At 44.1% G+C, this 21,539-nt stretch overlaps 1 pseudogene; it reads left to right on the top strand.

Annotated features, from left to right (window-relative positions):
• The first annotated feature begins 4,999 nt into the window (after nt 1–4,999).
• LOC147444755 (uncharacterized) lies at nt 5,000–8,334 on the top strand (annotated as a pseudogene).
• The last annotated feature ends 13,205 nt before the right edge of the window (nt 8,335–21,539 follow it).

Raw genomic sequence — 21,539 nt, 5'->3', positions numbered from 1 at the left:
GAGTAGACTATGCTGAACCAAAACATCGAGGTAAAGTTTCACAATCCGAGGAGTATCTGCTAGGTTCTCCTCCTCCATCCACTTCGCATCAAATGCAAGAAAGTTCTTGAACTTAGCCAAGAACCTCCTTCGGACTTTACCTTTCTTCGTATCGTTATGTGCCAAAATCTGTTTAGGAACAAGGATCTCCTCGTTTTCTTCTACTTCGGGTTGCTCATCAGGCTCCCCATCATCAGGCACATCACCCGTAACAGGTTTCAAGAGATTCACATGCAATGCATTGTGAATCCTCCAAGTATCTGGCAGTTTCAATCAGAAGGAGACATTATTTATCTTGTCAGTGATCTGGAAAGGTCCGTAGTATCGCGTACTAAGCTTTGGAAAAAGCCTCTCCTTTCCCTTTTTCTTTCGTAGACGTGCCTTCTCAAAACGTAAGAGCACCCAATCATCCTCCTTCAATTTCAAGTCGCGATGATGGCGATCCGCTGCCTTTTTCTGTTGTTCTTGAGACTCCTGCAAAGTCTCGTGAACCTTGGCAAAAGCCGTATCCAAATCTCGCGAATATTCATCCGCTTCAAATATCTAATCTTCGTGCTCAGGAAGGATGGAACCTTCGCAGCACTTTTAACAATCTCACATGGTGTCTTCCCCGTCGAAGAGTGTATCGTGTTATTGTAGGCAAATTCCACCAAAGGTAAGTTCTTTTTCCATTGAGTCTTCTGATCCGAGATACAAGACTTCAATAAATCTAAAATCACTGAATTGGCAATCTCAAATTTCCCGTCAGTCTACAAGTGGAACGATAACGAGAACTGCAACTGCGTGCCAATGTTCTCCCAAATTGCCTTCCAAAACAAACTCATAAATCTGGGGTCTCTGTCGGAGACAATCGTCTCAGACGTGCCATGTAATCGGAAAATCATCGTGATCATTCTGTGTTCTCGGGAGATAAAAAATGAAATCCATTTTAATACTTTTCCAGGGGCGGGTGGGTATGGGTAAAGGCTTTAACAATCCCTGTGCCTTATGCCTGTCAAAATTGACCTTTTGGCATACTAAGGAACTGCGCACAAACTCTTCCACATCCTTTTTGAGTCTCGGCCCAAAGAAGTATCTCTCTACTCCCTTCATGGTGGTAGCAATGCCGCGGTGACTCGTAAAAGGTGGACAATGGCATTCAGTCATAACCTTTTCCCTCAACGGTTGTGTAACGCACAACATAGTCTTTTTCATCAAGTAGCTTCCCGAAGGGAGTATCCAGCTAATGTCTCCCCATCCCGTATCCGTGTGAAAATATCTGCAAAATTTGTATCTGTGGCATACTGATCGACCATATCCTCGAAGCTCTTATGATGTATCGCGAAAATAGCTAGATCCAACGGCTTCCGAGACAAAGCATCTGCCACCACCTTCTTCTGTCCTTGCTCATGGACAATCTGGAAGTGAAATTGTGACAAGATGTTCGCCCACCGCATCTGCTTTTCGAAAGCTGCTTCTGTGACAAGAAGTAGCGCAAACTTTGATGGTCTGTAAAGACAGTAAAATCCGCTCCGAGTAGGTAGTGCCGCCACTGAGTAAGAGCATGAATCACTGCCAAAAGCTCTTTGTTAACCCTCACGGCTCACGGACACCCCATCACCTACGATGGACGCGTATTATGTATTTGGTAGAGTCAGGTACCGGGCTTGTCGGTCCAATAGGGAAAGGTAGAGTGATCGTCGATGAGAGGCGCACTTTAACTTGGACATTCAAGGGATTAGTTGGTTAAGCATGGGCGCCCAAGTGTGAATGGGGTGAGCTCCTATAAAAGCCAACTAAACCTAATTTTTACTCATTCTCTCATTTGTGCAATTGAAGAGTGCTCTTGTCCCATCTCCATCTTCTTCTTCTTCACCTCCTTGTGTGTGTGTGTGAGAGAGAGAGAGAGAGGGAGTGTGTGTGTGCGATCGAGCATTACGAAGGCACGACGGCGGCGAAGCGGTTGAGCGCGGCACGACTGCAGCTTCTTCTTCATCGCGGCGAGGAATCCACCACGAAGGCGAGCGTAGAGCGGTGAGTGACACACCCTTTGTTCTCTTGAGCTTGCTAGTTTAGGCTTGTTGTGTGCTTGGAGCCGTTTGTGGCTCGCACACGGTGTATTGGCAAGTCCCTTGCTTCGACAATGCGGCAAGGAGCGCACATTTTTGGCGCCGTTGCCGGGGATATGCCCTACACTAAGCTCGGTTAGCACTTTACGCTTCCTTGTGGTGCAATTTCTATCATAGGAAAGGCAGGGAAAGAGTGTGTGGAGATTTCTGTTTTTTGCGTTTTCTGCATTTGCTGTCAAGTTTCAATTTTTGCTATTGTCTGCGTTTTTTCAATTTCTGCAATTTCTGCATTTTCAAGTTCGGCGTTTTCAATTTCTGCAATTTTCTGCATTTCTGCGTTTTTTTTAATTTTCTGCAATTTCTGCATTTTCTGCATTTCTGCGTTTTTTCTGCAATTTCTGCATTTCTGCGTTTTTCAATTTTCTGCATTTCTGCATTTTCAATTTCTGCGTTTTCAAATTCTGTATTTTCTGCATTTTTTTTAAAAAAAAATAATTTTAAAAAAAATAATTTCTGGAAAAAATAAAAAATAAAAAAATAATTTCGGAAATTAAAAACGCGAGCGAGCGAGCGGCGAAATTTTTCGAAAATAAAAAACGTGACTCGTAAAACGGACGGGTTGGTTTGTATAAAAGATAGATCCGGATCGGAATCATTTTCCCAAGCCCAAGCCCAGGCCCAAGCCTCAGACCTTAGTTTTATGATATATACTAGACTCACTCTTATATATATACCCTACTCCCTCAAGAGAGAATGAGAGCATGTGGGACAAGTCCTCCACTCTCCTCCTTTCTCTTCCCACTTGCACCCTTAGACTTTCTAGTTTGGGCCTAGTTCCCTACTGGAAATTGACAGTTTTAGGGATTCCGAGGGTATAGAGTGACCAAACGGAGAGCTGTAAAGCACGGCACGACCCTCTGACCGATACGCTCGTTTCGAGCTATCACACGGCCCATTCCACGACACGCTCTAAAAAATCTAGCAAAAAAACAAACAAAAAACACGCTAAAAACTAGTCACAAGGCCTCCTAGAGCAGCTTTTTGACACCTTAGGGTATCAAAAGCACATGCACTTACGCTCTGGGCGGGTGCTAGAACACGAGCACATTGGTAGTGCCTCTGTTCATATGGACACCCATTACCCATCCACGATAAGCTCTAGACCCTCAGCGGGGACACAAGGTAGCACCACCTAAGACCCTAAAATAGCCGCTAGTGATTCCTCCTCCGACTCGGAAATCATGGAAGCATACCCTACCCAAAACACTGAAAGAGAAGGCCATGCACCTCCCGAAGCTCCACAGCCTAGTACTAGTATGTTTAGCCGTTTCATGGAAACATTAGGTAGAGCTACTCGCTCGGAACCTGATGCAAATGAAGCACACGAAGGGGGTGGGGAAGTGGACTCTCCTTTCACATCGCACGTGGACCCCACACCCCCAAAGAGTGTCCATGTGGATATCCTGCCAACTTCTTACCAAGAAGGCCCTGTTGAGCTGCCTCCTTCAGAAGTTCCCTTTAGAGTACCGTTGGTGACAAGTAAAACCACGGGGAGCAACATTGCTTCTACCTCACAAGAAACCGTTAACACGTCGACTCTAGAAGGATTGTTCATTAATGATCATTGGACATACGACCTCCACACTGAGGTGTTGACGGATCTACACTCTGGCCAAGCCTACCATGTAGGATGGATAGAGATTGTACAATCCACCTCTAGTGCCACGAGCATCGAAGATCAACAGAAAATGATCTGTAATGTTATCCATGGCATTATTCAATCTGAAAGGCAAAACCGAGGGGTAAATATACTCTCAACTGGCCCCATGAGATTTCTGGATACGAGCAAGGCTCAACAGCCTACTCTATCACAAATGGAGACTCCTCTAATGAGCCCCATGGACCCATCTTACGTCATTTCACCTGGGGTCTCTATGCAATCTGAACCTCCGAGCGAAAACTTTAGCTTCCCTAACTTGGCTCAACCCTCTATTAAGGAAAACACAGTGCTCACTCCAGGGATAAGCCTGACAGAGAATGTACCGATGACATCTACGGTTAGCGCAGTGCCACTACCTAGTGTCGTAGTACCTAATATGGGGCCTCGACCGTATGTGCCTCTAGCCCCTTATGCACACATGGCCCCCACACCTCCAATTGTACCACTTGCTTATGCTCCTCGAGTGCCGCTCCCTAGCTCTTATCCGAGTGGACCTATGCCCGGTTATGTTCCATGTCCTGCATCATCCACACATATGCCAAGACCGGCACCCGTTCCTCTCCCACATATGATTCCAAGAGTACCTCCACCGGCCCTGCCTCCTCACATAGGTGACTTGGCAGCGTTTGCTCAAACCATAGGTCGATCTATCGCGGAAAATATGCGTCATGCATCTGATAGAGAGCCTAGAAGTAAGGCAGTACAAATTGCCAAACTCACGCAAAAATTCAATGGGGACGAAGATGCTAGAAAACACATTGAAGTGTTTGAACAAGTATGTGATTCCTTAGGGGAACGCAACGAACTACATAAGTGCAATGCCTTAAGCTTGACATTAAGTGGGAAGGTTGGAGATTGGTATAGGACCCTAAGGGTGGACGAGAAAACAATCTACCCTACCCTTCGAAGGTTGTTTCTAAAGGAGTACATACGAGAAGGTGTGCTTTGGGGTGTAGCATCTCAGCTACAGAAGGCCGAACGTAAGGAAGGAGAGTCAGTAAGGGACTTCATTAGTCGTCTAAAGCACTTAAACTCTCGTTGCCCTGTAAATGAGCGCTTCAACAATAACCAACTGCTTGATCGATTCATTCGAGGGTTGAGGAATGAAGGAATCTATAATGGACTAGTGATTAGAGGTATCACAACCTGGGAAGATGTCACTGCCAATGCAATCCAATTAGAGGACAACTTGATGATAGCAGGCATGAGGGTGTCTACCGACACGAGATCCACTAGCTCACAAGCCATTGAGTATGAACCCATGACTGCAAAGCCCATTGCCAATGAGCCAAAGGTATTTGAGACATTCTTGACAGACCTCACCAAGGCAATCCAAGAGTCTCTTAAGGATAATCGACCCCCTCAAAATAGTCACATGTATCCAAGAAGGGAGCAACAATGGTGTTCCATTTGCTTAGGTCCACATAGCACTAGTGAGTGCCCTACGTTTAGAGTAAAATTTAATGGAACTTGCAACGCATATGGTAGGTATGGTCACCAAGCTAAGGATTGTTTAATGATCAAACGTATGATGGCAAATAGACCACCTGTAGCCTGGACGGATGCACCTCGAGCTCCTGTATTGATGCCTACTCCACCTGTTGAGCAACTACCGCAACACATGGTCCCTAGACCTCAAAATGTTGTACAAGCTACACCGCTACCACCTCCTGTGCTAGGACCGCAGCCCCCGCATCCAAGAGTCGCCCCTATGAACCAAGTAGGTTGCGAGCCATCAAATGCTTATGCAGATGGCTGTGAGGAGGAAATAGACACTAGTATTGCCTACGGACTTGATACATTGGAAGAGTGTCTATATACTACATGGAAGATTGTTGGGGGCAAGTCAAGCCGGTTTATCAAGCTGCTGCTGTCGCATCCAGAGGTCAAAATATCAACACCCAGGCTAGGAGGCCACCTCTTCAATGCTACGAGTGTGGTGGACCACATCGAGTAGCGGAGTGTCCTATTAGGCTGCAAAAGAATGCTGCACAGATGCAAATGAATCAAGGGAGCACGTCTGCAATGCCAATACTCACATGTAATCGTTGTGGCATAGATCACTTGATTGCCCAATGCCCCTATAACCCAAATGCGCCTAAAATCACACCCCTAAATTTGGTCGAAATTGCTAGTGTGACATCGCCAATACCACCCGTCGCACCCGCTTATGCGATTACACGGTCCATGCTTCAAGGGCCAGGACATATCCTCGAAGAGAGAGATACCACGTCAGTTATCCAAGCAAAGAAAAAGAAGACACGAAGGAAGAAGTCGCAGAATACGGAAAATTCAAAGCCAAGTTCCAAAACAAACATAGGAACAAGAGATGACCCCGTGTATATGAATGACCTCGAGGATGATTCAGATTCAGTCGAGACAATGGAGACTAGAACCAATACCACAAAGGGAAAGACCGACAAAGAAAACCGTAACATGGAACCAAATGAAAACCGAATAAGAGAAAACCATAAAGAGCCTCTGAAAACACCACAAGTGTTTCCAAATCCAATCCAAGACCCCCACGATAAACCGCAGGGGCAAAAAGGGAAGAATCGTAAAAAGAAGATTGGGACGTACCCAAACCCAGTAGACGAGATTGAGCAGGTGAAACATCTAAGAGGTTTAGTGGAGGAGACTCAAAGGAAACTAGAACCAGAACCCATGCAGGTCAAAATTCATGACACAGTGTTTCCCACGCAAGTTCATCCACCCCACATGAACCATAGACCGTTAGCCATATCTAGTATCATCCAAGAAGGGAGTGAGGACAGGACATTAGAAAGTGAGCATACACCCTTCTTGTTGGAAAGGATGTTTAACGAAGGAATACCTGATCCCATTGAGGAATATGAGATTCCATCCTCACCAGTTCCTAGTCAAGGACCTACACCCTGCAAAACGCCAATGAATGTTGCCAAACTAGTGGACTTCATGTCTTCTGAGGTCCGAACCACGATCATAGCAAAGCTGTATGGAGATCTTGAGTTATTCCTTGCACTTCGAGCATTCCTTAACGGAGAGCTACGAATGGGATTACCGCAGTTTGCGCAACCAAATAGGCCTGACTCGATTATGATTGATGAGGAAAATCATGTGCAATCACTTGACTTAGATGGACACGAGTCTGTGATCGAGGTACCCATTAACAAATTAGGGCAGTATTTTGAAGGCGACGAGTCTAATGCGACCCTACCCATCACTACCAAGGGATTAACTATAAAGGGAATTCTTGATGGTGGTACGGGAGTTAGCATCGTTACAAAAGATTGTTGGGAATTAATGGGAAAACCCCGCCTCAGTGTTACTAACATTGTGGTAAAGATGGCAAATGGTACCATAGCCAAACCTATGGGGATGCTCAAGGATCTTAAGATCAAAGTTCTAGGACACAAGGTACGACATACGTTCATTGTAATGGATTTCTCTAAACACCTTATGTCATATGAAATGATTTTAGGACGACCATTCATGAGGGAAGCACAAATGGTTCATGATTGGTCTAAAAATCATGTCTATTTGCAATTCCAAGACTCTGTCCTTAGAGTGGATTTGGTGACTGGTAAGGTACACCCCTTAGGGAGTAAAACCATTATTGATCATCGCTCTGACACCACAATTCACTCGGCCCCACTACAATATTGTTACACTTGTAAGAAGGATACAGACATTGGCCAAGATTCTCCTTACATGGATGTGTTACCGGGTATGACGGAATCAGACAATGTGGATTGGGTCCACCTAGCATCAACCATAGACACTTGGGGAAATAGGGGGACGACCTGGGTAACACCTGAGGGGGATGAAATGCCTATACCCTTAAATATGCTACAAGCAATGCATATCGCTTCCGACAAGACTCATCCTAATGTAACGAAGAAAACATACAAGTGGGTCCCTAAAGCTTCTTTAGTGACCATAGCTAGTGCTAAAAAACAGAAGCCTTGTAAGAAACGTACCACTCGCTCCAAGAAAAGTAAGAAAATGTTGCGATGGATCCCTAAACGACTATTGGAAGCCCAAGGCTACTATCAAGGAAATGATCAAATCTGGGTGCCAAAACGTAGATTGTGCTCTTACCTAACACCTGACCCAAGTGAGCCCAATCCCGTAGCTCCAAAACGAATCAATGATCGTGGAAAGAAAAAAATCACAGAATGCTACACACCCGCTCCTGAGCTAGTTTGGGTACCAAAGAAAGAACGATTTGTTCCACCTAGCTCAGGAAGGGGGGAGTCCCATGAAGCCTCTAGCTCCTCATGTAATACATCCATAGAGGTAAAAGCTTCTACACAGCCTCCATCTATAGTAGTGGACCTCCATGAAGCTACAAAAGAATCCACACCTCCCAGTGTTCAAGAGTCACCTGATGAACCGCTTCAAGTTCAACCCTGGGAGAGTACTTTACTACCCTTGCAACTTGACGAGGCACCTAGGGTAATAGAAAACTATTGGCAAAAATCCTCACCTATTACCAACTGGAACAATTGGTTTCAAAGGGTGACAAGCTCATTTCAAACGGTATGATCTACCCAAGGAAGGGGGGAGTGTTTGCTGACAGTCCTCATTCATTTGTTTCCCTCTCAACTTTTTTCCCTGACCTCTATATCTCCTAATCTTAGGGAATGTACATATAAAGCTTTATACTCAAAAAAAAAAAAAAAGAGCAAGAGCAATTAGCAAACGAGTATGCACATTAAAGTCAAAACATTCACTCAGACCTACACATGTCACATCTGGTACAGTGAAACAGAAACCTATGCCATAAAACACCTTTGATCCTCATCACTTGAGTGATGGCGGGTAGGTAAGATTAGTACGATAGAGTGTTTCTGTTTTAGAGTTGAGTGATTAGCGAAGTTCTCTTTTCCCACTAATGTGCCTCCTGGAGGTATTCCTTTTGTTTCCTAGTGTGTACAGGAGCGTGTTGCTATTGATAGGATTTGGACCTTCATGGAACCTTCAAATCAAGCGCGACCATCAACACAAACATGTGTTTCTTGTCCATTAGCATTGCCCTTATCTTTTTGCATTCATGTTTGTCTGCTTTGATTGTGATTGGTAGCATAATATTTAGCACATTGGCTTAGTATCAAACATTTAATTCAATGTAGTGTTTTGTCATAATCACTTGTTTAGGTGTAAAAATCAAGCAGTCCGACTAAGCTAGTTTGACCAAGCTAGGTATTAGAAATTTTCTCTTAATACCATGGGGAATGCCTTCCTAATAAGCAATGGTTACTTAGGTTCTTAATCCGATTTAGGCAGCATTGTATGAAATGTACTAGGGCTTTCTAGTGGGCTTAACCCTATTGACCTTTAGCTTAAGTATTATAAAGGGAGTTTACTAATGTGATGAGCCTGGGGAGGGTAACAGTGTTATATGACCCCCCAAAGTTACAAAATTTAAATGCTGAAAATGAACAAACAAAAAATCAAAGTGCCACAATGTAAAATTTTACGCTGGAAGAGAAATCTCAGCTTGATTTGGTACTTCACTCACTTGATTGCCTATGGTACTAGAGCCCTAGAGGTTCCCAGTGTGGGCGCTTTTCCTTGAAAAGCAAAAAACCCAGGGCATACAAAATAAGCACACACATCATAATTGAATCAATGTGAAAAGACTTTGGGGGGTCAAAGAAAAAGTAATCAGTCAGGCGATGATTTCATGATAAATTCCTTTTATGGTAGCTTAACTACAAAGTCTTCTAGGTATAGCCTCTAGTCAGCCCTCGAACATGAATACTTGGCTCTCGCGATTAAACAACTTAATTGACCACAGAAAATTAAGAAGCTTACCCATGGTATTAATACTTGATCTCTAGTGCCTTTCGACCGTCAAATTAGCGACCCCAGACTTGTTTAATTTTCTACCTTTACATCTGTTTATGCATTTGATTACATTGCAATTTAATGTTCATTGCTACCAAATTGTTTGAAATTCTTTTACTAATCAATGTGTCTACCTAAAACTGCATATGCTTTTTAAGAGAATGCAATTACTGTGCCAATGTTGTTTGATTTTGCAGTGACTGAAGAAGGCTAAGGACATTCATCTCAAATGCTCTTCCACCTCGACGACCCAGCTTCAACTCAATAGCTTCCGAGGACGGAATCTACATCAGGAAGGGGGGCATGTTAACCCTCACGGCTCATGGACACCCCATCACCTACGATGGACGCGTATTATGTATTTGGTAGAGTCAGGTACCAGGCTTGTCGATCCAATAGGGAAAGGTAGAGTGATCGCTGATGAGAGGTGCACTTTAACTTGGACATTCAAGGGATTAGTTGGTTAAGCATGGGCGCCCAAGTGTGAATGGGGTGAGCTCCTATAAAAGCCAACTAAACCTAATTTTTACTCATTCTCTCATTTGTGCAATTGAAGAGTGCTCTTGCCCCATCTCCATCTTCTTCTTCTTCACCTCCTTGTGTGTGTGTGTGTGAGAGAGAGAGAGAGGGAGAGTGTGTGTGCGATCGAGCATTACGAAGGCACGACGGCGGCGAAGCGGTTGAGCGCGGCACGACTGCAGCTTCTTCTTCATCGCGGCGAGGAATCCACCACGAAGGCGAGCGTAGAGCGGTGAGTGACACACCCTTTGTTCTCTTGAGCTTGCTAGTTTAGGCTTGTTGTGTGCTTGGAGCCATTTGTGGCTCGCACACGGTGTATTGGCAAGTCCCTTGCTTCGACAGTGCGGCAAGGAGCGCACACTCTTTCTCATATATCTGTGCTGTCATCTCCAGCCTAGAGAACAATCGGCTCTCATAAGCAATGACATGGCCTTCTTGCATCAAGACCGCACCCAGACTACGACCACAAGCATCACAAAATACTTCAAATGACTTCTGCAAGTCCGGCAAAGTCAAATCTGGTCCTGTAGTCAATTTCTTTTTCAATGTCTGAAAGGCAGTCACCTCTGTGGATCCCCACAAGAAAGGGACTCCTTTCTGTATCAAGATATGCAAAGGGGAAGCAACCTTCGCAAACTTTCGAATGAACTGTCTGTAGTACGAACACAGTCCCAAGAAGCTTTCAACTTCATGGATATTCTTCAAATCGGGCCAATCACAGATAGTGTCTATCTTGGCCGGATCCATTTGCACTCCTGTTGCTGAGACAAAGTGTCCCCAAAAAAAAAGTATCTCTGAAGCATATGATCTCTGTGGTTTGCTTCATTCTTGGAGAAAACAATGATATCATCAAAGAAAGTGCCAACAAATAGCCTGTACTGTACTCTCGAAAAAAAATCATGTCCATTATCCGGTTAAATGTCGCAGGAGCATTGGTTAAGCCAAAAGGCATCACCAAAAACTCAAATAACCCAAAAGTCGTTCGAAAGGCTGTCTTGTAGACGTCTCCGGCGCGATTCGGATCTGATGATATCCACTCTTCAAGTCAATCCTGCGAAAACACGAGGATCCTTGTAACCTGTCGAGTATATCATCGATCCTAGGAGTCGGAAATCTGTTCTCGATGATAATCGATGCACCTTCTCCAAGATCCGTCTATCTTCAAATCCAACAACAGTGGAGAGCAATACGGTGAAGTACTATGCTGAACAAGACCCTTTTCCAAGAGGTCTTTCACTGGGCTCATAATCTTTTCATTCTGTACTCAGCTCACACGGTAAGGTGGCCGGTTCAGTGGCGTGCTTCCAGGTATCAGATCAATGGTTTGATCTTTAGGCCCTCTGAAAAACAATCGGCATGAGTGTGGAGAAAAATCTTGGCGTTCTTTTGATCAGGGCAAAACATATTTAACCTTTATCCATCGTTCAGTTCTCTCCCAAAAGAATGAGTAACAAACTGAAGTTCATCAAGTACAATCTCTAAGCCCTTCATTTATCAAAGTCGCTTTCTCGGCCCGGTAGTCAATCACGGCGTAGGTCTTGTGGTACCAAGGGATCCTGAGTAGAACGTCACTCGCGTGCCCTGAACACCCCTGTCATTGCAAACGAAGTTTGCCAATGCTCGGTGTATTGGCAACATCCCATCCGGGTGCCAGTCGAACTACCTCCGCTTGTGGCGTCAGTCTGTCGGGCGTAATTCCAAATCGAGCCGCCAATTCCAAGTGAAAAGAAGTTGGCCTTGAGCTTCCTGATCCTTCACTTTGCCCCAAAAGCGGCAAAGTTTGTACTTTCATTCATTAGATTCGGTGCAGGTCCCACGCCATGTGGTACCAGTTCTGCAGTTCTGCTTTTCTATCTGTCTTTTCTGCCACGTTCCTCAGCTGCTCTCGAACTCTCAGGCCTGTCGTCGTTCTTATCATTTTGTTCTTTCTGTGCCTTTTTAGGGCACTTCGCGGAGATATGTCCATGTTCCCCGCATCCAAAGCACTTCCCCTCACTAATGAAGCGAGCTCTCTCCTCACGAGTAAGCTGGGTCGTGCATCCTTTTTCTCTGGGTTGCTCTTTTTCTTTATACTTTCATTCCCATAAGTTTGTTCGGCTCGTTGTGTCATGGCCTCATCTGTGGGGTAGGTCAGATTGCCAGAGTGAATGGCAAAGCCCCGCTTCACATGACTCATCAACTCCTGAATAGAAGCTGACTTCTGTTCCAAGCAGTGATCTCGGACCTCTGTAGGTAGACCCAAGGTAAACCGCTCAATCTGTTCTCTGAACGAGATCTTCTTGAATGAAGAGTTACCTGCAGACAAGAGAGTCCTCAGTCGAGTAGCGCGCGTGAGTTCGCAGAGAGAAGCGGGCAGATTAATTTGAGTCTAAATTAAACCTTAGCAGCCGAAACGGCCTTCTGAAGAGTTCCCAAAGCGTGAAAACGCTGTTCGCCTAAAAACCCCAAATTTTTTTAAAAACGTTTCACCTGGGGCGTTTCACCCTGTAGGAGAAACGTTTCACCCGTTTCAGGCGTTTCGCGTTTCACCAAGGGTTTCGCGTTTCACCCTTGGTGAAACGCGTTTCGCGGTTACGCTGGTACCAATTCAGCTTTGAATCTTTCATTTAAGCCATTACATTGTGGGTAATAAGGAGTGGGATACTAGTGCCTAATCTTCATCTTCGTGCATAAAAATCTAATAGTTTAGCTGTAAATCCTGGCCCCTTATTCGAAAGTAGCTCCAGTGACACCCCAAGCTTGCAATATATTTCATCGTACACAAATTTTGTCACATTCTTTGCAGTGATTTTTTTTACTGCTATAGCCTCTACCCATCTAGAGAGATATTCCACTACAATCAAAATATAGCTTTTTCCCTTGCTTGTGATAGGTAACATACCTATTGCATCAATCCCCCACTTTTCAAACACATCAAATGCCATAATAGTTTTTCATAGCTCTGGCTTCAACACTCTCTTCCCAAATGCTTGACATCGATTGCAAGACCTACACCAATGGTGAACATCCTTGTGCAAACTAAGCCATACATACCCCTCTTGCAAGATCTTATGCAAGGTGATCTTTAGAGCAAAATGTCTGTCACATGCGCCTTCATGATTCTCTTCCAACACTCTCTAAAGCTCCTCCCGCCAAGGTAAGCGTCTGAACACAAGATCAGCCCCTTTCATATACAAGACTGTTGGAATTAGCGTTGCAGAGAAATGCACACAGCTTGGAGAAGACGAAAGAAGCTCGAGACACACAACTGAGAGTGTATTACTTAGTGTGCAATGGAAACTTGAAAGATAGATAGCCTTAGAGTGATGGGCATATATACAATGCACGGGGGAAAAAATCTCCCAAAGAGGGAAAAAATGCCCCGGCGGTCCTAGTGTGTTCACACACATCACTACCACATGTATATGGTAAAAAATCCCCCCTGGAGTGATGCGGTGAACGAGAGCTGGCACATGAGTAGAGGGAAGTGCCAGGCCCTGAGGACATGATCAGTCCACAAAGGGGAGTAAGCCCAAAGCTTTGCGGAAAGCTTCGAGCTTCTCACGAGACAATGCCTTTCTAAAAAGAACTGCAAGGTTGTCCTATGTTGGCACATAAGCCAAGATGATCTCTCCTTCTGAGAGCCTCTCCCTGACATAGTGGTAATGCACCTCAATGTGCTTTGAGCGAGCATGAAAAACTGGGTTCCTCGCAACTGCCAATGTGCTCTGACTGTCAGCGTAAATAGTGTTAACAATGTCCTGTCCAGCACCCAAATTAGCCATAAGGCATCTGAGCCATACACAGTCAACCGTAGCTATGAAGACTACCATGTACTCAGCCTCACAACTAGAAGTGGCCAGAGTAGGTTGCTTCTTGCTCAACCATGATATACATCAATTGCCAAGCATGAAACAAAAACCACTTGTGGACACTCGCGTGTCAAAACAACCAACCCAATCTGAGTCCGAAAAAGTATGTAAGTTTGGCGGCAATGATCCCTCCTTGGGATAAAACAAGCCAAGATGTAAAGTGCCACTAAGGTAGCGGAAAATCCTCTTGACAGCCTGCCAATGCTTAGACCCTAGGCTATGCATAAATCTGCTGACCTATCAGACTGCAAACTAAATATCCGGCCTCGTGTTGCATACGTAAATGAGGCAGCCAACAGCAGTTTGGTAAAGGGTGACATCAGCATCATGAAGACTCAATTTCAAACCTGTTTCCATGGGAGTGGCAATAGGTTTGCAATCCTCAAGTCCAAACTTACATAGCAATGTCTCTATGTAACTTTTTTGACACAAGGCAATACCACCATCACACTGCTTAAACTGTATACCCAAGTAATGATGCAACAGCCCCAAATCTTTCATCTTGAAAGTAGCATTCAAATCACCCTTAAATTCAGCATTATGTTTCTCATTTGTATTAGTGATCATCAAATCATCGACGATTGTTTCTGTTGGCGATTGGGTGGATCTGCAACCGCTAGGGGACTGGGAGATGATGGCGATCATGCAAGGGCTGAAACGCTAAGGGAAACGGGTACTGCTGCTGGTGCGGGAACTGCTAGGGCAGAAAACGCTAGGGTGCTTGAGATGCCCGGCGATGAAGGAACTCCAAAACGCTGGGGGTACTGCTGGGGTTTTGCTGAGAAGGTGCCGTTGAGCATGTGCTCCTGCTGCCTCTTCTGCCAGAAAGTGCTAACTTGGGTTTGCTTATATATTAACTTAGCAAAATTGCTCTACCTACTTTTGTTGGAAAGTCGCTTAAAAATAATAAGTGAAAAATACCAAAAATAGGCTAAATGCACTGGAAAAATCCCCTAATTGATTCTAATGGATCTGATGGGAATACTAATGATCGTGCCGTGTGCAACCGGAGGATATGCATCTATGATAAGTGACTGGGCATGCACGGTCTACGATTAGACTCACAAAAGTGTCAGATCAGTGCTAATCTAGACTTGACTGGATTGACTGAACCATGTTATGTTATAGCTTGTCCACAGACACATAGGGTTGGATGTGTCATGTGACATCCCCTCCTTTTCAAAGTGAGGTACTAGTACCGAACTGTATGGTGTCGAGGAAGATCGCCAATAGCATCCGGTATCCTGGAAGGGACTCTTTGCCGGCTTACTCTGATGTGTGGTCGTGCGATACTTCAACTTCATAAAGGTCTGCAATGCTTGCTTCTTTGGGCGGCGCCGAAAGCGACACAAAGTCTTCTGTGGCTCCTTCGACGCTTCAACCTTGTCTAGAGTCATGCTTCTTTCTTCTTCAAGAATCTCCACGGCTGAAAATTCCTGAAACCATCTCCAACACAAAAACATGAACATACCCATTCCATGTAAAGTGAAGGAAAAAAATCTTGTCTTCTCTAAAGACTGTGTATGCAATGTAGATGACATAGAGATGGAGTGACAACCCGTTCATCAAACACATGCAAACAATGAGATCGAATCTTTCCTGTTTGATCGAAATCAATCAACTGTGGAAAATCACAATGGAAATGCCCATGCTTGGTGCTCATACTGTCATGTGCTCTTTCAGGTACTGTGCCATGCCAAGGAAGAGACATGGAATGTGACTTCCTTACATACATACTTTTCAACTTTTCATGAAAAATCCGCATACATTCGTGCTTATCCATGAGAGAAACGTGCTCAACATACAATATATCATGCCTAGGAAAAGGGATCACATAACGATGCTGACTAAAATACAGGAAACGATCACGAATGAAACACTCGAACAATCCATGCGTATCAATCATGCGAACACATAATACTTACTGTGAGGGTTCTTTGGACCTAGGCTCGAGAGCCAAGATCGGTTCTTCCTGAATGATCGAATCGTCCTGTGGGGGTTCTTTGGACCTTGACTCGAAAGCCAAGATCGGTGCTTCGTGATTGATCGAATCTACAACGAGGTTAGCTTCACTAGAAAAAGCATCCACTAACACATCATCCTTGTGAACAATCACATCATCTTCATGCAACTCATCGTGCTTGTGAAAAATCACATCTTGATCATGCTAATCATCATGCTCGTGAGAAATCACATCTTGATCATGAAAATCATCATGCTTGTCATTGTCATTCAAATCATCATGCAAGTCAGTGTCAATCAAATCATCATCACGCTTCACACAATCATGCAAATCATGTGTGTCATGCTTTGGAGAAGAAGAGACTGAGAGAGTCTCCTCTTCCCGATTATGTTGCATCTGTGCCTGCATTCGAAAAAAGAGTCGCAACATCTCTTGCCTTATTGCTTTGTTCTCACAATCTATGGCTGCCATTTTTTCTGTGTAGTTACGCTCTATGGCTGCCATTCTTTTTTTGTGTTCATGCTCTATTTTTGTTTTTCTTTCCTGGTCCAACTCCTCCATAGGAGTTAGCGCAATCCTTGTCGTAGATGTAAAAGGGGGAGGGTCACAAAAACCTCCTGCTGGGGAAAATTCTTCTTGGCGCCTCTCATGATCATCACCTCCAAGCGAAGTATCCATTCCGCTTCGAGTGATGACCATTTTGAAGTCGTGGGTTCTTGTGGTCTTGGTTCACGAGGAACTTGGGTTCTTGAGGGTCTTGGGTTCTTAAGTTCACGAGGAACTTGGGTTCTTGGGGGTCTTGGTTCTTGGGTTCTTGAGGTTTTCTTTCGCTTGCAAACCGCGTTTGAGAAGGATCTTCTCTTCACCGGAGTTCTACTCTTTTCCGCGGGCGCACCACTTGGTGGCCTTGCGCTCACACCAAGGTTGCTTTGTTCCACCTCACGTCATTGGCCGGTTGCTAAGTGCACAGTCCGCTCTCAATGAGTGAAAAGAGACACAAGGGGAGGCTGGACAAGCCCTTCTTTCTTGGGATTCCTGTCACTCTTCAACAAAACACGATTAGGAATCGACACGCCTAAGCGAACTTGGGTTCGTGCGACCTCAACAAGCAAAAAAAATTTCTTGTGGTTCTTTCCTTGAGTGATACAAAACACTACCAAAGCTCTGATACCAATGTTAGGTGCAGCGGAGTGATTGTTTGCGCTTTGCTCAAGACGAGTGCTCCGAACTGTGCTCAAGGTTCCTTGTAGTTCTTATGGAAGGGAGAGCCTTCAGTTCTTAATGTAAAGTGCTATTATCACAAACAAAGTGAATGGACATTGTGCGTGCAAGTGTATGAGACTGAGAGATAGAGAGAAGAGAGATACGGCACCAGAGACGTTGTAAAACCCTCCTCCGAAGGCCCCACTCTCTTCGGTGAGAGTGGTCTACTTATTGATTGCACAAAGTGGTACAATGGCAATGCAATGGACTGATGCAATCTGGGACTATGCCGGTGACGACGACGGTGATGATGACGACGACTTATGGCTGAAACCTGTGGTCTTCTATTTGCTGAATTTCGGGGCTGTTTCGGTGGCTGAAAACATTAGGCAAAATATGGACTCACAAAGGGGCCCTTTAAGGAGTTTGACTTTACCTCTCTCTACCAAAACGGGTGCATGGATAAATTTTTGCAAACAAACTCCAAAGTTGGCGGAGGTTTGACAGTGAGAATGTCCTCTTCAATCTCTATCTACTGATATATAGCACGCCATGAGATTCCTCATATTTTGAAAGATTCTTTTTTTGATTCACTTAGATTCCGACAGAGTTGTCACATCATAGGTGAATCATAAAAAGAATCTTCTAAAATATGAGGAATCTCATGGCGTGCTATATATCAGTAGATAGAGCTTGAAGTGGACATTCTAGTTGTCAAACCTCCGCCAACTTTGGAGTTTGTTTGCAAAAATTTATCCATGCGCGTGTTTTGGTAGAGAGAGGTAAAGTCAAACTCCTTAAAGGGTCCCTTTGTGAGTCCAAATTTTGCCTAATGTGACTGTTTTGGCTGCGTTTTCATGGGCTGAAAATGGGGGTTCTTCTACAACTAATGGGGATGAATCTGCTACTGATCAAGCATGCTGAAAACGCTGCCTATTCTGCTACATTTTGGCTGAAAATAAAAAATTCTACCTGCTTGCTGAGTGTAAGTAAAAACGCTGGCCTTGATGAACTCCAAAAACGCTGATGGGCTGAGATTGGAAAACGCTAGCAAAACTGATGTTTCTGTTGGGGATTGGGTGGATCTGCAACCGCTAGGGGACTGGGAGATGATGGCGATCATGCAAGGGCTGAAACGCCAAGGGAAACGGGTACTGCTGCTGGTGCGGGAACTGCTAGGGCAGAAAACGCTAGGGTGCTTGAGATGCCCGGCGATGAAGGAACTCCAAAACGCTGGGAGTACTGTTGGGGTTTTGTTGAGAAGGTGCCTGTTGAGCATGTGCTCCTGCTGCCTCTTCTGCCAGAAAGTGCTAACTTGGGTTTGCTTATATAGTAACATAGCAAAATTTCCCTACCTACTTTTGTTGGAAAGTCACTTAAAAATAATAAGTGAAATACCAAAAATAGGAAAAATAGGCTAAATGCACTAGAAAAATCCCCTAACTGATTCTAATGGATTCTGATGGGAATACTGATGATCATGTTGTGTGCAACCGGAGGATATGCATCTATGCTAAGTGATTGGGCATACACGGTCTACGAATAGACTCACAAAAGTGTCAGATCACTGCTAATCTAGACTTGACTGGACTGACTGAACCCTGTTATGTTGTAGCTTGTCCACGGACACATAGGGTTGGATGTGTCACTTGACAGAACCACATAGGGTTGAATGTGTCACGTGACAAAATGAGCCCGAATCAGAAAATCTGAGCAAACTAAGCTCTACGACTTATCCCAAAAAATTTGTCGACCTGCGAACGCTCGCCAAAGTGTATAGAAATCGAAGAAAGTGAGGAGCCGTGTGCTGGAGCTGCTGGCGACTAAGCCCGGGAGGACCAAATTTGCTATGATACCAATTGTTGGAATTAGGGTTGCAGAGAAACGCACACGGCTTGGAGAAGACGAAGGAAGCTCAACGCACACAACGGAGAGTGTATTACTTAGTGTGCAATGGAAAGATAGATAACCCTAGAGTGATGGGCGTATATACAATGCACGGGATAAAAAACCTCCTAAAGAGGGAAAGAATGCCCCGATGGTCCTAGTGTGTTCAAACATATCACTACCACATGTATATGGTAACAAAGACATTACCAATCAATTTGTACTTGGATACTCTACGCACAAAACCATACTTCTTAGACTTCTGAATGTCCTTCGGAATGATTCTTGTTAGCAAAAACTCCTCTTCTTGAGCCAAACTTTCCCGGCCATGATAAAGAGGTAAATTGGTCCTTAACACAAATAGCTCCCCAATCATGCTTTGAGCTGCTTCATGTGCCTCTCCATTTAGAGCACGTTCAATTTGTATGATGCTCCATGCTTCAAACTTTTTTAACAGGCCTTTAATTTTGAAACACATTTCCTTCAATGAGGTGTTCTTGCTCTTCCATACATCCAACACTTTCTTCACAACTAACAAGGCATCACCTTTTATGCTCAACCTTCTAATCCCATGCTTAAAATAAATGTGTAATCCGGCTTCCAATGTAACATATTCAGCCTCATTGTTACGATTCGTATCCAATTTGAACCCTCTCTTGCATACTAGCTTTCCCTCTGGATCGTAAAGTGCTATACCCCTTGAAGTCACATCGTGGCTCTTTCTATATGAGCCATCAAAGAACAACACATGTGCATTGCTGATCTGTGGTACTTCTTCAATTACCGGTTTCACCACCTCTTCCTTAACAAGAAGGGGATTTTCCTTGTAAGTCAACAAATCAGCTAGGGTAGTTCTTGTATTGTCTTCCACTCAAAAAGAGAACTCAAACTCTTGCAGCTCAATTACCCATTTCTTGACCACAGTTGACATTTAGTGCCATTAATATACTATGGCAGAAAGACATAACTCGTTAAGAAAACAAAAGGTCGTGGTAGCAAGTAATGACAAAATCGTCGACATGCAAATATTACACTGGCCATCACTAGCTCTACTTCCAACAATTTTCTTTCTGCTACCAACTTCACTCGGCTTGCACAATACATTGGCCTCATATAATGGTTGTCCTTCCCCTTTTGCAATAGCATGGCTCCAATGGCATCAGATGCCCTACTGATGGATTTACATAAAATACTTGCTCCCAATCAGGAGCATGCATGGCTGATAGCCCCCCTAACACCTCTTTCACCTCTTGAAACACTTCTTCACACTTGTTATCCCATTGCAATGTATCATGCTTTGCCACTTGTTGTAATGGATAAAGGAGATGTGAAGACAATGGAATAAATCACGCCATATACTTCACTTTGTGTATAAAGGTTGCCAATTGCTTTGTACTCTTAGGTGATGGAAGAAGAATAATAGACTTAACCTTGTCGGGATAAGCCTCAATGCCATTTTTTGACACCATATGGCCCAATAACTTCACCCTTGGCTGTGCTAGATGACATTTCTTTGGATTTAGTTGTCCTCCACATTCATCATATCGAGCCAATACAATCTGCAGCTTCTAATAGTGTTCAACTCTACTACTGTAGACACAAAATCATAAAATCTTTAACACAACTACCAATGAATGGTGCCAATACCCAATTTGATCTCTCTTGATAGAAGGATGGTCCATTTGACAACCCAAAATGGCAATACCGTGTAGCAATAACAACCCCATGGCGTAATGAAAGTTGACTTTGTTCGGTCTTTAAGAGCAATCTTCAATTGAAAATAGCCTGAAAAACCATCACACACATGGTACCTCTCATAACCGCCACTGAATCCAAGATCTGATCGATGAATGGAAGAGGATATGGGTCCTTCTTAGTGGCTGTGTTTAAAGGTTTAAAATCTACACAAATCCTTCACTTTCCATCCTTCTTTGGGATGACCACTACTAGACTCACCCATTTTGTGGTCTCCACTGGGACTATGAACCCTGCCTTCAATAACTTGTCCACCTCTTCCTGCAAGGCTTCCATCTGCTCTTGACCCATCCTTCTTAGCCTTTTTCGCACTGGCTTAGCACCTTCCTTTAGCTCTATATGAATCTCTTCCCCTTTGAACCCTCTAATCTCTTCATATGAAGTAATGAACAAATTAGGAAAACTAGCCAGCATGTGCAAATATAGCTCCTTCTCCCTAGTTGAGAGGTCTCCATTGATCATTTGTGTCATCAATTCCTGCTTCTTTGAAAATTCAACCTTGGTTTGCATCAGCCCTTCAATCACTTCATAAGGTCCTTCACTTTCATCTTCAATCTCATTTGCAAATGCAACTAAACTATACTCATGGATTTCTTTGTCCATCAGAAGAAATGCAACATCAACATCCTCATCACTGTTGGTAGTACTATCGTTGTCCTCGGAAGACACTGTGGAATAGGCTTCATCACTAGACTCATCCTCATTTTCATAAAGTTCCTCCA

Source organism: Adiantum capillus-veneris, chromosome 13 (genome assembly GCF_014529385.1).
Source record: "Adiantum capillus-veneris isolate H3 chromosome 13, ASM1452938v2, whole genome shotgun sequence".
Taxonomy (NCBI): domain Eukaryota; kingdom Viridiplantae; phylum Streptophyta; class Polypodiopsida; order Polypodiales; family Pteridaceae; genus Adiantum; species Adiantum capillus-veneris.
The sequence above is the reverse complement of the archived record's forward strand: the minus strand, read 5'-3'. Positions and strand labels throughout refer to the sequence as shown.